Here is a 16,119-nt window from a genome sequence, read left to right on the forward strand (position 1 = left end):
TAGAAATTTGTTTTAATGATAACTTTTTCAAAGCATTCATTGGATTAACTGCAACTTTCTACTGTGAGCAAGCTAATCACAGTGTAGCTCTCTCTACTTGTCCTTTGAAACAATTACCCACATTTTAATTGGATAACTAACTGACTAATGAGTTGTTTATGATGATTTGTCTTACTAGAATGTAAGCTTTGTGAGGGGAGGATCAATGTGGACTTTCTCTGTCATTTGTATTGCCATGTCCCTCACAGCAGGTCTGGCTGAAACATGTGACATTTTAACCATAAACTATGAGAAATGACCATACATAAATCACTCAATTGATGGCTTCAACTTCCAACTCTATCACTTCCCAGCTGTGAGAGTTTAGGCAAGTCCTTTTACACTTACTGGTCTCCATTTTTCTAGTTGCTGTTCATCTCATCTTCTCCAGACATAATATTTATCAGAGAACTTTGCTCTCGGCATTACAGGTAATGTAAGTGATGCTTTAATAAAGGGGCCAGTGCATAGTGCATGCTTGACAATGATAACTTCTTTGAGAGGTAAAGTTTTGGGTGTTAGGGTGCCTGAGTTTAAATTGTAATTCTGTAATTTATTTGCTATGTGACTTCATGGAAATTACTTTAAAGCCTCTGTGCCATATTTTTTCTCACCTACAAAATGATGATAATAGTACTTTGTGAGATTTAAACAGTACATTGTGAGATTTAAATAAATAAACATAGGTTAAAGGCTTAGGGTGGCACTTGGAGTGTGTGTATGTATAGAACATGTATAACATATTAAGTATGATGCAAGCATTATTCTTATTCTTCAGTAACAAATGTTTATCCTTTAAGAGTACAGTCATTTTCAGTCAAAAGTTAATCCCAGTCTTATAAATGATCAGAGTGAGAAGTAAATTTTTGGTAACCATAAAGTGTTTCGTTTATTCATTCACTTACTGAATATTTCTTTAAAATGTCAGGAACCAGGAATCAGGCACGAATTGGACTGTCCTGGAGCCTCTGGCAGGGCTAAGGAGACAGGCACATGTCAGAAATCCCAGGAAAGGCCAGAGGCTTGAAGCAGGAGGCTTGAATTCTAGTTGCAGCTGTGTTTTGAATTTACTGTTTGGCCTTGGAACAATTCCTTTTTCTCTGGGCCTTTCTCTTAGGGTTAAATTTGATGTGATCTGTGGAGTTGTCCTGCTTTGTGAACTTGGGGTTTCATGATCTTTTTCAGTAAAATGGTGATCTTTCTACAGTTCCATCTCCTGAAACCTGTGCAGCCTCTACAGGCAGATGTGTGAATTTCACCTATTAGCTTTTTTTCTACATTGCCAACCCTGCCAGCCTGCCTTGAGTAAAGGCCCATCCTAGCCCTGAGGAGGGAGTCAGAGTTCTGCCTCCTGAACTTCATTCACCATGCAACTGAGAGAGTGAGCACTTACCCTCTCTGGGGCAGTATACAGAGCCCCAAGTTAAATGAAGAGGCTCTGTGCCGAGGTTTTCTGGGTTCCTTCAGCTCCATCGCATGCCATCAGGTTACCAGAGCAATGAGAACTGCTGGTTTCTAGTGCAGTATTTCATAATATTAAATGGAGTAGGATGTGAACAGGATTCAGTAAAGTATGTGGTGAGGAGAGGAATGTTCTAACCTCAGATAACTGTGGGGAATGTTTAAGTTTACACAAGAATCCTCAAGATGTTTAATATGATAACTGCATCTTGACTTTCCTCAAGGGACAATGCAGGAGACAGACAAAGGTAAACTCACAAAATAGCAGGCTGGGTTTTGAGCCTTGTTTCTACTACTTTTGTAGCTGTGTGACCCTGGGAAGCTCACTAGCCTCTCTGAGCTATAGTTTCCTCACTTGTAGTTCAGAGAAAAAACGGAGCTTGCTTTTTAGGATTTTGTGAAGATGACATGCAGCATTGCATGCAGTGTCTGACAGATGAATGCTCTGTACATGCTCTGTACGTGACCAGCATACTACTATGTTACTCTTCTGTGGAGAAAGTTATGAGCATCTTTCAAGATGCTGACTTTCCATGAACACACTATGGGAAATGTTGATTGATCTGCTTGTTCTAAGCAAAGTGATGCTTGGTAACTCTGACACAAAAGAACTTTTGTGAACATCTGCCTCACCTCTTCATCCAGTTGTACTGATCATGGGATCTCAGGATGTGATGGGGTAAGAACTTGGGCATTGAATGCAGGGATCTGAGAACTCAGGTACCCCAGAGGAGGGGGAGTTGGCAGGTGTGGAGAGAGCAGGGGCACCCGAGAGGGAATTGTAGGGGGTGAGGCTGGGGGTGGGCTTGAGGACAGGCCTGTGAGACCGACCTGTCCAGGGTGAGGAGTTGAAGCTTTGCCCTGTGGTGATGAGGGCTGTGCTGGAGGTGTTTACCTGCTGCTGCTATCTCCAGTGTACTCAAAGCAGGCCTCCTGCTCAGGTGTCACCAGTCCTCTGCTCTGGGCCCCAGGAGGGCAGCAGGGGCAGCACAGTGGGCTAGGAGGCAGGAGACATTGGTTAGAGCACTGTCTCCTACTCAGAACTTGGGATTTGTCACCTTGCCTTTCTGTATTTCGGCTCTAGTGCCATAAATCATCATTTTTAAAAAAAGATTTATTTATTCATACAGAACTGGGATACATCCAGAGGTGCAGGGGGGTGAGAGGATTCACCAGAGACAGAGTGGGGAGCAGAACAGGCAGATCGATGAGGTATACCCCTGAGGGGAGCAGTGGGAGAGACAGGAGAGGTCTACTGCATCATGTGGGTCACCTCTGGGGCCAGGTATCAAACTCATACTGAAGCAGCTGTGGCTAGTGTGCAGTGTTGTGCTTAACCCACTGTGCCACCAGGGAGGTCCCAGCATCATAATTTCTAGCAGCCTAATCTAGTGGGTTCTGTGAGATAACATGTTCCAATGAACACATAAGTTGAGCTCCTTCTATGTGCCACACCCTTTTCTCTGGGGAACCCAGGAAGGACTGATGATGATCCTGACCCCAAAGGGATTACAATGCTGGTTAGAGGTAAGTGCTGGGTCAAGTACAATCCACGAAAGAACAATTCACCTTAAATATCTATGGGAGCGTGGCTGTGAAAGCACAGAGGCTTTCAGACAGAGTCCCTGGAGGAGCTGGGGCCTCAGTAGTTAGTGGATAAAAAATGAAGAAATGAGATTCCAGCACAAGAAGCAGTAAGAGCAAACTCCTGGAAAAATGAAACGTGGTCCAAATGGATAAACAAATAGCAAGTAGTAGTATTACATCTCTATCGCCGATGGCTAGAGGGAGACTGACTGAGCACTACTAGTAGGAATAGTGTTTGCCTGTACACAGAGAATGTAGTGTAAAACTGAAGAAATAAAACTCTTACTGGAGAATTTCAGGAATTAGCTGGTATAAATTTCTTACTGTCCTTTCCTGAAATTGTACCATGGTCCCTTTGGTTTCTATGGTAGATTACAACAGTGGTGTTGGGCAGACTGCAGGCCTTGAATGCCAGACTGAGGGGTTTGCTCTGTAGCCTGCAGACTAATGGAAGAATTAACCATAAGAGCCGAGGGGATTTAGAATGGAATCCTTGGCATTCTCTAGGTAAGGAGGTTCCCAGCAGAAAAACAGAGAAACCTTTGCCCTCCTCCACTTAGGCAAAAAGCAGAATTAGGATAAAGTCAGTTGAGTGATCTGGCTATTGTGCCTGCCCTCTGGGCTCTGGCATCCAATCTGCCATAGTGCAGGGGGCTTAAGCCTTGCTACTGGAGGTGGGATGGTAAAGCCCAGCTGCTGCCTGGGCTTTGGGGAACCACTGCACACAAATAAGCCTGAGCCAAGGAATTAGTCTTGTTGTTACCCAGGAAAAGGAGCTTGGCTATTCCTCCTCAGTTGGGAAGACACACTTTCTAGCCTACTGCCTTTTGGAGGAGTCTCTCAGCCTACTCCTCCAGGCCTTCCAGAGCCTTTGAGCTTAACAGATGGAATCTTCCATCATGAAGCTCTGGCTAGAGAGAAGCAAGGCCTGGACTTAGGCTAGGGCCTGGTTCTGCTCCTCACCCAGTGTGTGACCTTGATCAGGTCCAGTTACCTTTTTTTGAGTCTGGGTTTCCTTCTATCCAAAATGAGGAAAGTTCTAAGCTCTATGTTATGAGGATTAAATTAGATAATGTGTGTGGAAGAACTTCTTAGTGAAAAATGTGTTAATTTTATTAAAAGAGACAGCAGGAGGAAGCAGAAAAACATAATGATCATGGGTGTGAATGCTGCCTTGTAATTTTGATATTCTGATCATCTTAAAATAATTTTATTGAAGAGCATTAGGGTATAATAATTGTATTTTGAAAAATCAATGTTATCTCTTAAAGGCACATTCTGGAATATTTGTGAACAATGCTATATGTCATTGAGATATGCTTCAAAACAAGAAAAGGGTAATATAGGTATGGGTAGGATGAAACAAGGTTGGTCAAGAATTGATCAGGAAGGCTGGGTAATAGGTGCTGGGGGTTCATTATAATTTTCTCTCTACTCTTTTATATGTTAAAACTTCTCCTTAGTAAAAAATTAAATCAAAGAGTATAGCATTTAGAGTCAGACTGTCCTGTCATTACCACTTAATAGTTGCATGACTGAAGACAAATCACTTCCCCTTTCTGTATGTGGTAATGTATGTAAAATGCTTACTCATGCCTGGTACACAGTAGGCAAGAGGCAAGCCATGATTTCCCCCCTGCCCCCCCATTAAGATCTTCATTGATTATCTTCCACTCTCTGTCCCTGCTGGATACAACTGGGCTTCCTGAGCCAGTCAGGGTCTGTCTCCAGAGGGCAGAGGAGGCGGATCATTCCCTAAGACTTTGTCTAGTAGTTGTTGAGAAAATAGCATGCTGGGTCTCTGCTTGGGGAGGAGAAGGGAATTTATGTGTGTCCCCACCCATCTTCCTTCCCACCCGGGAGAAAGGGAAATGGGTGAGGGGGATCAGTTGGATTATACGTCTCTATACTAACCACCTGTGAGGACCAGGCTTGAAGACCAGGCTTTCACTCAGAGAGAGTGTTTGCATATAGCTAGTGAGTAAGGAGGAAAGAGGGAGGAGGGCAGAATTGTAGAGAAGGTTATAGAGAGAGGAGGAGGTAGAAAAAGAGTGACTCTGGCCAAAGGAATAGTGAGAATTTTGGAAGGAGGTGAAAGACGAGGAAGAGATGAATTAGGGAGAAAGAGGCATCAAAGGATGTGAGGTGGGTAGAAAGTGAAGGAGGGGGTGGAGCAGAACAGCCAGCCCTCTGTTTTCCTTCTTCTGAGGAAATATCTCCAATCCCTTCTGCTGGCTCAGAAGGGTAGGACACAGGAAAACAAAATACTTCACTGTGGTTGGGGGAGGGTGACCAATCAGCACCACAGGGTGGACAGCTCCCTGGCCATGTCCAGACTGGGCAGGCTTTTATACCCTCACTGGGAATCTCTCAGCTGGGTCTGAGCCATAGGACCTCATTCTCAGTTCTGCTCCTATAGGCTGGTGTTATCAGCTAACTTGGGATCTGATTTAAAAGACCAGGTGAAGAATGGGGGTGGGGCATGGTCTCAGTAACTATTGATAGTTCTGGGCTTAGTATCCAGGGCTTCCCAAAAGGCTTGAGAAGAAAGAGGACCCTTTCTGCTTGAAGAGTTAAGACAGAGGTGCATGAAACCCTGTAGAAACATAGCAGGCTTTGTAAGTAGAGCCACAGTGTCTGGAGACCTGCTCTTAGAACCTCACTGAAACACAGGCCTGCCACTCAGTAGCTGTGTGACAGTATCTTCACTTCCTTGGTCCTCAGTTTCTACAAATCTGTAAAATGCTGATTACACTGCCCTGCCTGGTTTTCAGTAACTACTTGAGCACATCAGGATGTTGACTATGAGAGCACTTTGTAAACTCTGGTTCCCTGTATCTACGTCAATGCTAGCTCCTGGGTGCCAGTCCTAGTGGTCAGGGTGTTTGTGTTTTCCTGTTGGATTTTAGTCCAGAAATTATATAAGTCACCTTCACATGAGGACAGTTCCTCTGTCTTCTTAAAGTCATTGTAGGTTTTTTTAACCTCTTGCCTTACTCATTTTTGATTGTTTGAAGATATTCTTGCTCAATCATTCTTAAAATATATGAGGTAAAGATGTGTGTTTCTTAAAAAACAGACTGTGGTTCCCTTTCATCAGCAAGTGAAAATTATACAATCCATCCTCATTTTCTTTTATCTTCAGTTACCAGGAAGCTCAGGGTAAAACACTGAATAACAACAAAGTTGGTTATCATACAATTTGCTTCCTCTCCTTTTTATCTGATTTCACTGCTATTTCAGAACATATTGATGCCAAATCTATCCGAAGACAAAAACCTTGCTACTAAGCCTGAAACATTTATTCCAGTCATTAAGAGCAACGCTGATAAATAGGAAGTGGAATACACTTTACCATTTATATTAATTGTCTATGGCTGCTGTAACATAATACCATGAACTTGGTAGCTTAAAACTATAGGAATAGTTTCGAAGGTAAGAAGTCCAAAATCAAGGTGTTGGCTAAATCAAGGTGTTGGTGTACTCCCTCTGGATGTACTCCCTCTGGAGGTCCTAGGGAAGAATTTGTCCCTTGCCTTTTCTAGGTTCTGGTTGCCACCAGCATTCCTTTGCTTGTGGCTACCTCACTCTGTCTTCACATCAGCTTTTCCTCTTTGTTTTCTCTTTTTCTATCTATGTCAAAACTCCCCATGGCACTCTCTGATGAGGACACCTGTAATTGCATTTAGGGCCTGGTTGATTAATTCAGAATAAAAGCCTCCTCTCAAGATCTCTAACATCATTATGTATTTTTCCATTTACGGTAATGCTGATGCCAGAAATTAGGACATGGACATATCTTTGGGGCCACTCCTCCATATAAGAACCTCAGACTCAAAACCATCTGCTATTTTTCATTCATTATATGACTTAATGGTTAGAAGCAAAATTTCTGGGTTATGATTCCTCAGTTCCCATTCTAACTCTGTCGTTTGCTGTGAGACTGGCAACTTGCTCAGTCTGTCCACACCTCATTTGTCTTGCCTGACAGACCAAGGATAGGATCTACTTTATAGGGTGTGATAAGGTTTAAGTAAAATACTCTTAAAACACATAGAAAGTGCTAAATAAGAATCAGTTATTTTTGAAATTATGGTTTTAGAAATAACCCACAAATTCTTCATTATTCCTTCCTTCAGGAGGTGGGGCTTAATTATCTTCTTCTTGAGTAGTGTCTGGACATAGTGTCTCACTTTTAAGGAATAGAATAAAGCAGAAGTTACCATGTGTGGCTTTAAAGACTAGGTCATAAAAGACGTGACAGCTTATAAAGACTAGGTCATAAAAGATGTGACAGCTTATAAAGACTAGGTCATAAAAGATGTGACAGCTTATAAAGACTAGGTCATAAAAGATGTGACAGCTTATTCTTGCTCTGTAGTCACTGACTCTGGGGAAATTTACTTTCCTGCATAAGGATTATGTGACCAGGAACTAAGGTCTCTGGTCAACAATGAATTTAGAAGAGGATTCTGCAGCCTCAGTCAAGTCTTCAGATGATGACACCAGTTCATTGCAATCTCATGAAAGACTCTGAGTTGTACCACCCAGCTAAGATTTTCTTGGATTTCTGACCCTCACAAGCTACAAGGTAATATTATTTTAAGTCACTAAGCTTAAGGGTAATTTGTCACACAGCTCCAATTTTGAAATCCTAGGGAAGAACTCTTAATTGGTTCATGCTGGGGAATATGCCTGACCTTTAGGCCAATCACCATGACTCAGGAAGTGAGTTACTATGATTGACCCATCTGACTCACCTCTGGGGGTGGGGGCTACAGGTTAGGATTTTGTTTGACATGAGGAGGAATTAATTCTTCAAGAGAAGGAGGGTAATGATACCAGAGTTAGGGGGAAATGTACACCAGGAAGACAAAAGGTTTTGTTTTTTAACCATAGAGCTACAATTACCTCCCATCCTAATTGTTTTCTCTTTCAATGCGTCTTTGCTGCTCTTCCAGTTTCTACCCCTGGAATAGTGCTTGGTCACGTGATTGTTTTGACCGGTGGACATTTACAAATGTGATGCAAGCAGAAGTTTCATAAGCACTTGCACATTGGGACTTGCCCTCTCTCTTGCTGCTGGGAACCTGAGTCCACCATGTAAACAAGTCTAGGCCAGCCTCCTGGAGGATAAGATCATGTCAGGAGACACTCTAGCCACCCCAGCTGTCCCAGACATTCCAGCTGAGGCCCCATACATATGAATGAGGCCAACCCAGACCAGCTATCCCTAGCTGAGCCAGCCAGACTAGAAGAACCATCAGCAAGCCCATGGATATAGTCTTAAGCCACTATGTTTTGAGATGGTATGTTATACGGTGAAAACTAACTGATAGAGAGAGGGTGATGCAATTGAATAAGATCCTAAATTAGCTAGACATCTGAGGAGGAGGTGGTGATCAGGGTGGGTAAACATTCCCCGCAGAAAAGAATCAGCAAAGACACAGAGGCATGAAACAGCCTCGCATCTTGGGACAACTCAGTGTTTTCATGTCACTGAAGCACTGAAGGACAGAGTTGGGAAATGACAGAGAACACATCTAAAAGAGCAGGTAGGGGCTAGGTCAGAAAGATCATTCCATTCCCATTCATTAAGGATTTCCGTTTATACTGATGCTTATGGGGAATCATGGAAAGCTTTTAGCAGTAGAGACCTGATGAGATTTGTAACTTTAAAGATATCATAGTTGTCCTTAATACAGTCTTTACCATGTTCTAGGTGCTTCAGATATGCTTGGCAAAAGTGGACTGGAGGCTAGCAGGAGCCCACAGGGAGCCCACCAAGAAGGCTGCTCCCACAGGGATTTGGCTGAGAGTGGCTGCGTGTCTGAACTGATACTGTGGTGGCCGGGGTGCGGGAGGTGGAGCATGGGCAGGTGGGACTGCCTGATGACTACATCAGGGGCGTGAGGGAGGAGGAGGATCCTGGAGGCACTTTGGAGGGTCTGGCTTAGGTGACTGTAGAATATTTTGGAATCGGGTCATTGAGGATTCTCTTATTAATCCAACTTCCAAGAGTTGAAGGGAATTAATGATGATAGAAATGATCTGTTCTCATTTTCTGTATTTACACTTTTGATCTTTTGATTTCTAGGCTGATTTTGGATAATCTAGGGACAAGCCATTTTTTTAATGGTTGGAAAATTATTGTTAATGTATTAGGAATTATTAGCATACAAAACCTATGATTTCACAGGTGCTATTGCTAACAAAGGGCTAAAGAAGTATTTCAATTTCAAAAACGTGTCGAGAAGGGAAAACATTAAGTCACTCATAGTTCTGGGGTACAAAGGCATGGCTAAAATGAGGAAGGAGTGAAGTCAGGGGGCTCTGTACCATGTGGACCACAGGTCTCCTCTCCAGGATCCCAGAGGGTGAATACCCATCTTGCGAAGTAGCCGACCTGCTATGGGATCTGCCTGTCCCTTCAGTCATCCATGTTTGTCCCCCGGGTCCATGGGAACTGACAAGGACATTTCTGGTTTAGAGTAGCCTTCAGTGTCGTCAAACCCGGCTTGTCCAGGTTAAGGATTATGTGGTAGCTGTAAAGAGTTAGGCAAAAAGAACATGCCTCTTCCCCCAGAGGCCTTTAGGAACCTCTGGCTCAGGGGAGGGACTTGTCCTCACCCGCCTAACTGTGCTGCCTGCCTGCCTGCCTGCCTGCCTGCCTTTTATGCAGAAGTCTGAACTCTGGCTCCCTGCACACAGGCATGCAGTTTGCAACCTACTTGGTGTGCAGATGGCAGGGCCTTGCTTAGGAGGCACCCAGTGTGCCCTTGCAAGCTGCACGACCCCTTTGTGCCAATGAAGGGCAGTACTGGGCACCACGGACATGGTCCCCAGAAGGTGCAGCCTCTGGCTCAGCGGACTTCAGCTCTGCCACCCAGCCACGGGGCCCAGGGTTCTGCTGGGAAGCGACCTTCCCCGTGGGCTGGGCCTCCCTTTGTGTGAGTCCCCAGCACAAAGCGAGTAATCCTGCAGACCTGCCCAGCAGAGCTGGGCGGGCAGGAGCGAGCTTGGCTTCCTGTCTTGCTGAATGGCTTGAATGGGCACAGGGCCCGCTCTTAATCCCCCAGCCGCTGACTTTCCCGGCAGAGGGGGAGGAGGGGGGCAAAGGAGGAAGGGAGGACAGTAGCCTGCGTCTCCTCTCCCGGCTGGAGGTAGGTGGGGCCCAGTTTCGCTTACCTTTCAAAGGCAAGAAGCGAGACCAGCAGGAGACTGCTTACCTGCTCCTCCTGGAACCCTCCGCCCTGCTGCCGGTGCTGACCGAGGCTAGAGTTGAATGTGTTGTGGTTTCACTGCAGGCGCTATGGTAGAGGCACTGGAAGCATCCTTAAGGACTCCACTCCTCACTCTCATTTTATAGATGAGGAAACTGAGGTGCACGTGGGTCAGAAACAGGTCGAAGGTCACAGAATAAGTGGAAGACAGAATAACAGTCAAAGGCTCCTGACTTCCCCCAGGTGGCCTTCTCAAGTATTCTAGACCTGTCTTGGATTTAATTTTATTAGTCATTATTTCACCAAATGATTCACTTCACTTTAAAAAAAATTTTTTTTTTGGTAGAACTGGGTGTAAGTCAGAGCTGCAGGACAGTGGGAGTGGTGAGAGGATTCAGCAGAGACAGAGTGGGGAGCAGATCTACTGAAATACACTGCTGAGGGGAGCAGTGGGCGAGACAGGAGAGGTCTGCCCTGCATGTGTGGAGTTGAACTCAGGCTGCCGTGATGATAGCCTGGGACTTAACCCCTAGGCTACCAGAGAGACCCCCATTTCACATTTTGAAAAAGCTCATCAGCAGTGTACTTCGTGGATCTGCTCTCCACTCTGTCTCTGGTGAATCCTCTCACCCCCCTGCACCTCTGGATGTACCCCAGTTCCGTATGCATAAATAAATAACTTTAAAAACCTGATGACTGTTTTAGTTTGGGTTACCCTAGAAGAAGACACAGAGACATTCAAGTGCAACTAGTTTTGGGGGGAGAGTGTCCAGGAAGTGTGAAAATAAGGAAGCAGGGAAGGGCAAAACCACAACCAAGTGCAAGTTTTGGAGCAAGTGACTCTTGTGGGCAGCTGGACCTGGGTCATTCTGGGGGACAGGGACCCACTGTGGGCATGTGTTCAACCTGCATTATCACATCTGAATGGGGAGGTAGCTGGGGGGTTCATGTCAGAATCTGGTTGAGGAGTGCTGGGGGGGGGGCAGGAAAGAGGCTGTGCATTCCTGGGATGTTTTGGGGTTATCCACAGGGACAGCCCTCCTATGCATGGGCAGGTGCTAGGAGCAGGTGGGAGAGGCACTATCAATTTTTGCTTTATGTATAGTACCCACAATAGCCTAGAGCCATGCAGCCAGGGGTCAGTAGAAGGTATGGAAGCCATGCAGCCAGGGGTCAGTAGAAGGTATGGCTGAAGACGATAGGCCAAGCAGGGAGAGATCTACCCGCCCTCCAGTGAGACTGCCCCCATGCCTGGGCTTCCTCTGCGTGAGCACCACGTAAGCTCTACAAACAACATCTAAAGATAGTGGATTTGGGCAGCATTAAGCTGCATTAAGTCGAGCTGTTTCTACAAAGAGTCCCTTTTAGGATAAACATGGCACCAAAGGCAGGCAAAGGGGATGTAGCACTTGTAAGAAGTGGTTTCGTGCCATTCCCTGAGCCTCACACTGAGAAATGTTCTACTCTAACGACGTGCTAGACTTGTTGAGGAGAAAGTTGCTCAACCTCCCCTTCCTCTGTTCCTTCTGGCAGATATCCCTTGAAGCCATAGGCAAGTGGCCCCCGCTGAACCAGAGGACTCCATCTTCTGAGCTGTTGTGATTGGGCCAATGGTGACCATGTGACCTACACCAGGAAAATCAGAGTTCTTTTGGAGGGATTTATTTTTTTGCTGCTGGAAAAGAATTTTCTCTTGATGGGTCACAGAGATGTGAACCTACAGCTACTGGGATCTGTCTCCTCACTCATGGAGAAGCCTGTCTATAGCAGAATGGAATGAACCAACAGTTCAGAGATGAGAAGTTAAGTCTCTCAGTGCCTGAGTCCCAGCTCCATCCTAGCACTTCCTGGTCATTTAAGACCAGAGGAACCTTTCTTTACTTAGGCTAGTGTTTTATTTCTAAAACCCTAAGCCTAGAGATCCTAGATGAGGCTGTCTTCTATTTACAAAGCTCACTGTGTGCTGTTGACTGCATCATGCAGTGTAGGCCTGTGCACCGTCACAGTGGCCATGCTTATTGCAGAAGCTGACAAACAGAGGATTGAATGTATGCGGCTGTTGGTAGGTGGCCAAGCACAGATTCAAACCCAAGTCTCCTTGGCAGGGAGAGATCCACCCGGCCCACCAGTGAGACTGCCACCATGCCTTGGCTTCCTCTGCATGAGGAAGGCCTGTGCTTCACCCTTTTGCCATTAGTGCTCACTGACAGCTTGTGCCCTGAAGCCTGTCCAGTTCTCATCCTCTGGGTGGCCACAATCAGTACAGACTAGAAGTATCCATGATTTGATCTTTGCATCATGGTTTCTTGTGTTGGGCTTGAATTGCTAATGGAGACTCTTAGCAGCTTAGTAGGTTAGCATCAAAGTCCATGTTTGACCTCTTCTCGCACCTTTCCCAAGCTAAGGAAATGCTTTTCATTGACATCCTTTGGAATGCGAGATCTTTCTGATCCTATCAAAATCTAGCCTTAGGAACCACAGCCAGTGTTGTGAAATAACTTGCGTAGGTCACAAGGCAGAAACTTGTCAGGGACAGAGCAGAAACTGGAGCCCAAGTCTTCACTTAACCTAGTCCCTTTTATGGTAAATTTTTGAGTCTGTAGTGTCGTCAGTGTTCCAAGCCCTCTGTCACAAGACCCCTATGTGCAGGCACAGGTGAAAATGATCTTGGCACTGGCACTGGCAGAGAGTGGGGCTGAGAGCTTTAGCCAGTGAAAGGTTGACTTTCCTTCATTAAAATCTGCCATGGGAGGTTGTGGGCAGGGAACTAGGGTAGAGTAACTGCCCTTCCCTTCCGCACCAGAGCGTTTCCCAAAGGCAGTGTAGACTGGAAGGGGGTAGGAGGGCTCAGAGCTACTCTTGACTGACAGTGAATCACTGAAAGGGTCTTGTGTCCATCACCGCTCCCTGCTCTTCTTCCAAGAAAAAACATAGTAATAATCGCTCTTACTGGGTTAGTACCTACACCTGACTACCCATGGAGAAGGCACTAAAAACATCCCACCTGACCGATGGGGAAACTAAGGCACAAAGAAATTAAATAACAAGTCCACATCGACATGCACTGACAGCAAGTGGCAGAACTGGGGTTTGAACCCAGATATTCTACTTCCAGAGTTCATTCTTTGAACCTCCTCCCACAGTATCATCTTTCTTTGAAATTGTGAAACAGAGTATGGTCTGTAATCCGATCATTCCAGATTTGGCAAGGGGAGGACAGAATAGTCAGTATAGTGCTGAGATTGAAATCATTAACTTTGTATTAAGATAAAACTAGGGTACATTTACCTAAGCTTGTTTACAGGATGCCCACGTGGCTTATTTTGTTATTTTAAAAGAGGTTAAAAAAAAAGTCCCTTTCTCTGCCTTTGTGTGGGGGAGTTGGATGAGCAGGTTCTTTCAGGTACTTTAATTTCCAAAGCCAGCTGGGAGGTCGGTGAGCTCAAAGGGGCCTGTGGCAAGGCAAAGATAGTTGTTTCCATGTTACTGATAAGGAAACTGGAACCAGAGAGGGGGAAATGCTTGCTCTGCACGTGTGTGTGACTGTGTGTGTGACTGTGCGCGCGACTGTGTGCACATTTCGCGCGTGACTGTGTGCTCGTTTCTGTGTGCATGTGCGTAAGGGTCGTGAATATTCCCCCAGCACTGGCTCCCAGCTGGCGAGAGGAGCTTGTCGGTTGTGGTGCTTGAGGTTAACGTTCCGGCCCACTGCCCGTGTATGGAATTGCTCAGATCTAGCTAAGTACACAGCAGCCAGGAGCCCGTGTGGCAGCAGCTGAGATCAGTGGGCAGCACAAAAATGTAGGTGTAGCTCTCTGTCTCCTTCCCCTTCCCCGTCTCCCCACTCCCACAGGGTGGAACTGCTTGGAACAGACCTGGCGGACAAGTCTGCACATGCAGCCTTCAGGGAACAACCACAGGGCAGCTTTGGGGAATCATGGACCCCCCTCCCAAGACATGCATGTGTGCGCATACACGTATGCACACACATGGCTTTCTAGGAGGGGTACTCAGGAAAGGCTCCCGTCTGGCTCAGCCGCTCCCTCTCTGCTGATGTTTCTCTCCTCTGAGCCCTGATATTTTCTGTAAAATGGGCATGATGATGTCTGTGTCCCAAGGCTGTTACAAGACTCCATAAAAAGACAGTGGGATCTGAGAATTAGGAATGTGAACGAACCCTAGGAGGTTATCATCCTACTGCTTTTCATTTAGCAGGCTGGGATGCTGAAGCCCAGAGAGGACAAGGAATAACCAGTCAGACAGAGGCTGTTGACAGCACAGGCCTCCTGACTCCTGGGACCCAGGCATCAAGCGTAAGGCGTGGTTAGGTAAAGAGCAAAGTGTTGTCCAAGGTAAGTTCTTGCTCTGGCATCTGAACTTCCATGTGGATGTGATTTTAAGGGAAAAAAAATATTTTGCAAATATCATTTATTAACACAACTTTATATACATACACTCTGCCAGGAGTTGGGGCGAGGCGGTGGGGTGTCCAGAAAGGTGTGATTCTTTGTGAAATATTAGCTCAGATAGGTATACAAAAGACTTTATGAACCTCAGTTTGCTTAACATTTGATTTGCTTTCTACCTACAAGTTCTTAGGAAGTACTTGCCTATCTGCTGGACATGTTAGTGACACTGTATCAAGCCAGCATTCCCTAAAGATAAACTCCGCGTGATGAAGAGGCAGGAGAGTCAGGCTTTGGGGCTACTGGGAATGTTTCCCAGAGTTCCTGGCCCCTGCTTGCTCACCTGCCAGGCTGGCATTCACTCTGTCCATATCTGCCTCATCCGGGGACTCACCTCAAACTCCACTGCCTCATGTAGACCACTACTTTGCCCTCTGCCCTGTGCCTCTCCACATTGGTGCCAATCTGTGTACCAGGCTGGGTGCTCCTTAAGTTGTTCCTCAGGAAATGTGTGTCCCAGTGAACTTGGAGCTCAGGCATGCAGGTTACAAGAGGAAGAAAGACTCTAAAGACAGTAGGTACAGCCCTGAAAAAGTCAGCATTCCTCTCTGCATCTGCTTCTGCTCCCCAGCCTTTGTAATAGTCCAGATAATGTGACCGGACTTTCTGCTGACCAAGACTGCCCATTATAATAATAGCCGTAGCATTTATTGGACACATCCACCCACCGGGCACTTTACATACATTAGCTCTAATCCTAACATCAGAAGCACTCTTGTTTTCTAGATTGGGATGAAGGTGCAGAAACCTCTGTTTACTGGCTTCAGGGAGATCTCAGGTCTGTCTGATCCAAAGGCCACATTGGTTCTATGAAACCCAGGCCACTCTGAGAACATCCATACTCTCAGGAGACTTGGGACTCAGGGATGTTGCTCAGGGGGTGGAGTGGGGGCATTTTTCTTATTGTACAAGTAGGGAGGGAGGGTCTCCCATGACTCTGTCTACTCAGGGGCTCTCTGGCATCCCTGAGCCTCAGTTTTCCCATGGATGCAGTGAGGAGAGATCAATGCAGCCAAACCTACCGGTGATTCTAGGGAATCACTTACAATTGTTGCTTGAGCTCTTAATGAGAAGAGACAAGGCGGAAGTGGGCCGGGGAGCACCCAGTTGTAACCGTTCTCCTCTGAAGGTATGGGCAGGGACTTGGGCTGCCTGGGTGCCGTCAAACCTCCCTGGTCTGTAGTCCACGGGAACACGGAACCTAGGCAAGTTTCCACAGCTGGCTGACGGACAGAATCACCTGCAGATTCTTTCTCAATGCAGATTCCTGGGTGCTGCTGACTCTGGAGGGATTAAAGCGATAGATTTAAGGTAGGGTCAGGATTGTGCTTTTTTTTTTTTTT

This window comes from Condylura cristata, unplaced genomic scaffold (assembly GCF_000260355.1).
Source record: "Condylura cristata isolate star-nosed mole 26May11 unplaced genomic scaffold, ConCri1.0 scaffold00006, whole genome shotgun sequence".
NCBI classification, from domain to species: Eukaryota; Metazoa; Chordata; class Mammalia; order Eulipotyphla; family Talpidae; genus Condylura; species Condylura cristata.